The sequence below is a fragment of the Bidens hawaiensis genome, unplaced genomic scaffold (genome assembly GCF_021521415.1).
Source record: "Bidens hawaiensis isolate Kalapana, Puna unplaced genomic scaffold, B.hawaiensis_p1.1 tig00003961_1, whole genome shotgun sequence".
NCBI classification, from domain to species: Eukaryota; Viridiplantae; Streptophyta; class Magnoliopsida; order Asterales; family Asteraceae; genus Bidens; species Bidens hawaiensis.
In genome coordinates, this window is record NW_027491228.1 from 33,358 (window position 1) to 38,628 (window position 5,271).

The following is a 5,271-nucleotide window of genomic DNA, read 5'->3' on the forward strand; positions in this document are numbered from 1 at the left end:
ATCATGATTTTTTTCATTTGCTAAGTGATTTGATAAAAACCATCATAATTTCTGTAATTTCTATGTGGCTTTTTCATCTCTAGTAGAAATTAAATAGGTAAGTCGCAACTGGTCTTCATGAAAGTCATAATTGGTGAAACTATCTAAAAATCCTACAAGAAGATCAGTCGGGAGCAATGAGTGCCCGAATTTCAAATTATTAACGAAACCAATTTTACATCAAACATGTTTGAAAGTCGCACCCTTGTTGTGACTTACCTTTGTGCATGTTATTCATAAAGTTGCACATGCATTGTAACCATTGTAACTTTACGAAGAAACATCTATTACTACTTACCTATTTGGCTATTTCCATGAGAATAACAAAAATAGCTAGAAATCACGATGATAATACCATGCCACCTAACCTTAAAAAATGTTTTCAAACCATATGCTGCTTTTTTTCTTCAGTTAAATCATTATACTTTTTCGGTTTTTTAACGAACCTATATATTTTAGTACTTGTTCACATTATAATATTTTAATTAACCCAGATCAAACATTTGTATTGAATGACCAACTAAAATACAATAACTTTTCGAACGCGACTTTTCTCTATAGATTGGGCTACATTAGAGTAGATTAGCATAGATATTTTAAAATTGACTTCCTTCATGCATCCCTTTATTAAGTGAACTCTTTCCATCGTGCATCTCACTTGTTTAACCTTTGATCTCTAATGGCCAAGGTTAGCATCAAATTCCAACAAAAAGTAACGAGTTACTTACAAGATTTAGAGCTCAAATACATGAAACTTACCCATGGCTATTCACTTCTGCCCCCATTTGCACTCATTAATATTGCTCTCTATATCCTTCACTTCAGACTCCACCATTTATCGATCATTACCACCCTCTTTCTAATTTCACGAGTTTACTTTGCAAAACGTTCAAGATCCACCTACCTCGTTGACTTCGCTTGCTTTAAACCCGAAGACCACCTCAAAGTGTCCATTGAAAGAATGTTGAAAGGCTCCAAAAACATCGGAATTTTCAGTGAAGACGCAATTCTTTTTCAAGAACGCGTCATGACCAATTCCGGATTAGGGGACGAGACATACATCCCTCCAGGACCTGCGAGTCAGCCCCCAGTATTAAATTGGGAGGCAACTCTTGCTGAGGCCGAGATGGTCATGTATGGTGCACTCGACTCTTTATTTCGAAAGACTAGAATTGCATCGGAAGATATTGGTATTTTGATTGTGAACTGCAGTGTCTTCAACCCTAATCCGTCTTTAACTTCAATGGTCGTCAACCATTATAAGCTAAAACCTGATATTCTGACCTACAACTTGAGCGGAATGGGTTGTAGTGCGGGTCTTATATCTATCGACTTAGCTCGAAATCTCCTTAAGACTCACCCTGACATGTACGCTGTTGTTTTGAGCATTGAATGCCTCTCACTCTATTGGTACTTTGGCAATGATCGCTCCATGATTTTAGGAAACTGCCTTTTCCGGATGGGAGGTGCGGCGATGATGCTCTCCAACAAGAGCCAAGATCAAGCCCGATCCAAATACGAGTTAGCCCATACGATCCGAACACATAAAGCAGCTGATGATAGTAGTTACAACAGTGCGCAATACAGAGAAGATGACAAGGGTTTTCTCGGACCTTCACTTTCTCGGGACCTGATGACGGTTGCCGGAGACGCCCTAAAGACAAATATAAAAACTTTAGGACCTTTGGTGCTACCATTTTCCGAGCAGTTATTATTCCTTATGACTCTAGTGAAAAAGAAGGTACTCAGGATGAAAGTGAAACCATACATACCTAATTTCAAGCTTGCTTTTGACCATTTCTGTGTGCATGCGGGTGGTAAGGCGGTGTTGAATGCGATTCAGAAGAATTTGAATCTAACAGAGCGGGATATGGAGCCATCTAGGATGACATTGCACCGGTTTGGAAACACATCAAGCAGTTCTTGTTGGTATGAGTTGGGTTACCTGGAGGCTAAAGGTCTAGTATTGAAGGGGGATCGTGTTTGGCAGATTGCATTCGGGTCAGGGTTCAAGTGCAACAGCGTGGCTTGGAGGGCGTTGAAGACGGTTCCCTCGGGTGGCTGCAAAGGGGAAGCATGGTCTGACTGCATCGGTCAGTATCCAGTCAGGGTTCGTGTTGATTAGGTCGTTTATTTGAGTAAATGTTATCAGCTAGTTGGGTTATCGATAAATACAAATTATAATAACAATTTCGATATCATATTATTATGAATCTAGCAAAGTTGCTGCATTAGTTACCGGTAATAATCCGCGTTTAGAGCATCCACAAATACAAACCTTCATAAATCACTACATCAGCGTTACATTATATTCCATTTTTTTTTAAAATCCTCATTTTCTATCGGTACAAAAAATCTACATAAGCTGTCGCATTATCTCATACTCCTACGCTTAATTTATATTAATTACATTACTTTTACTACGCTTAATTTATATTAATCACATTACTTTTACAACAAGTTTAGTTATAAGCTGTCACATTATCTCATACTCCTACGCTTAATTTATATTAATCACATTACTTTTACAACAAGTTTAGTTATAATATTTCGTATACATTTAAATATTAGAATATAACTTAAAATTAAAATGAAATTTAATTCATACAGCTAGTTTTCATATAATGACTAGTGTTAGAGCATTCTCATCCAACCCCTTATATTATGTGAGGGGTGTTTTTATAATTTAGAAAGTGATTTAAGGTGTTGTGAGTGAAGAGTTTTTATATTTTAGAAAAAGTAGTGATTTTTCTATATATTTGAAAAGTTACTGTTCATTTTCTAAAATTTTTTAATATATTTTGAAAGTGGTTGTGAGTGAACGAAAGAGAAAAGATAATGATAAAAGACATAAAAAATATTATTTAATTGAAATTATGAGAGAAAATAAAATAAGTTTTAGGGTAATTTTTAGTTTGAAGATAGAGGGTGGGATGAGAATACTCTTACACTCTTCCCTTAAGGTGGTGGGTCCCCGGGCGGTTAGTGACCAGATTGATAAACATGACATACTTCTAGATTAACAAAGAAGTAACATACCAACATTATCTAAAACCACAACGGGTTAACGAAAGACTTGTCTTAAAACATTTTTTAAACTTCCAAATTTCACGGTTAAACCAAAAAGTCTTGTGTCTTAAACTTCATATTGGTTGATGTTTTTATATTTTCGCAAAAAGTTTTAATTAACTCTGATTTTAGAACTGTGTTTATGAGTAAATCCAACGCCAAATGTAGGGCACCGGGACCGGGGCCTTACATTTTGTCTGCGCTGCGCAGATCAAGTGCAGATGTTGAGGTCTGTAGATTGTTTGTTTTTTAGAAGACATTTCATTAAAAAAAGGTCTACGCGCCCTCTCTTTCACGCAGACATGGACTATCCACTTCTCATATATGTGTAGTGGTTTTCCCTAATTGTTTAGTTAACATGCCACCTGGGTGCCAAGTAGACAAATATATATTTACTAACACCCCTATTAAATCAAGTATAGTGGTTTTAACTAGTCGCATTATTACTCAATCATTTTTTATTAACTTGATATTTTATTATTCAATAAACATAATAATTTAAATAATACGCCCACAAAATAAATTACTAGATCATTTTAATTAATAAATAGAATATTGGTTTTAAATAATCTCAACTATACTCTATTGGCAAATATTGGTCCCATTTTACACTTGTCTGCTAGCAGTCATAACTATTAGTGTATTTGTTTTTAACGGGCTGCGACTAACGGATTACTAACTCCGTTAGTGATTTGCTGATGTGGCACGCCTAGTTGTCAAAATTTGCTTATGTGGCAGCTTAGGTGGCAACCCCAACAACATAAGCATGAGCAGCACCCTAGATCTCAATAAATTCATCTTCTTATTTCCATCATCTGCAACTCCTCTACCTTTTTTACTTCACGACCACCCCTTCCACTACCAGCCATCGCCGCCACACCAGACTCTTTCCGCCACCACTACTGCTACCTAATAGCAATTCAAGGTTTTTTTTTTCATAAATTTAAGTCATTTTTATGTGTTTCAATTTCATGAAAATGCATTTAACTAAACTTCTCAATCTAACCCTAATTATACTCAAATCATGTGTAACTCTCAAATTCCAAACACTTATCATATCATCATATATTAAAAATTAAAAAAGAATGATGAATTTTCATTTGGGGATTTTATCAAACACCTGGTGTGCATAATCTTACCAGCATCAATTACACCATCCCAATCAGTAGCTCTATCTTTCTGAAACTGGTTCAAGTCCCAAGTACCCGAAACCCATTTCGGATCTTCAAATTTCACACCCAATTCTGCCAGCGGAGCTTCGTTTCCACCCTAATCAGAATCTTTCTTCTCTTCAACAGCAATGGCGGCTCCGAACCCATTTACAGTGGCTTTAACAGACGCAAGATTGAGTCTTTGAGGCTTAAGAATGATGAATGGGTTAATTGGGAAGTGGGTTTTGGAGGATGAACAGAAAGATGGAAGATTTGTGGGTGTTTTAACAACAAGGCGTGCCACATCAGCTGCCACATAAGCAAATTTTAACAACAAGGCGTGCCACATCAGCAAATCACTAACCGAGTTAGTCATCCATTAGTCGCGGCCCGTTAAAAACAAATACACTAATAATTGGGACTGCCAACAGACAAGTGTAAAGTTAGGACTGATATTTACTAATAGGGCATTGTTGGGATTATTTAAAACAAATGTTCCTAATAAAATAAAAGTTACAAGCATGCACGTAGGAATAAAAAAGCAATACATGAAATAAAAAAAACGAAAATTAAAAAGATACTAGAACATTATACTATATATTAAAGGAAACATACTGCTATAGTGTTTCCTTTAATATATAGTATAATTTTGCACCCTAGTCCTTGAATTTTAGATTGTTTCAATTTTGTCCCCCCAAGTTTTAAATTGCTTAGTTTTGATCCATGGCATTTCTTTTTGCAAAACTTTGTTTACTTTTAACTTTAGCATCCAAAAGTTTTCATGGTTTTAGTATTTACCTTAACATGTGTTTTCCTTCCCATATAGTTTTTTGTTATTAATTATACATTTAACTTATTGATTCTTTGGTAATCTTTAGCATACGATATTTTAAAAACTTTAGTATGCCGTTACGACATGCTTATATTTTTATATGTCATGCTGTTAAAACGAAGTTGTATTCGCAACAAGTTATGTAAGTTCCGATGAAAACGAAGTTTTTTTTCGCAATAG

General features: G+C 35.5%; 1 pseudogene; it reads left to right on the forward strand.

Moving 5' to 3' along the window:
- Window positions 1-549: 549 nt before the first annotated feature.
- Window positions 550-2,164, forward strand: LOC143624714 (3-ketoacyl-CoA synthase 1 pseudogene; annotated as a pseudogene).
- Window positions 2,165-5,271: the final 3,107 nt, after the last annotated feature.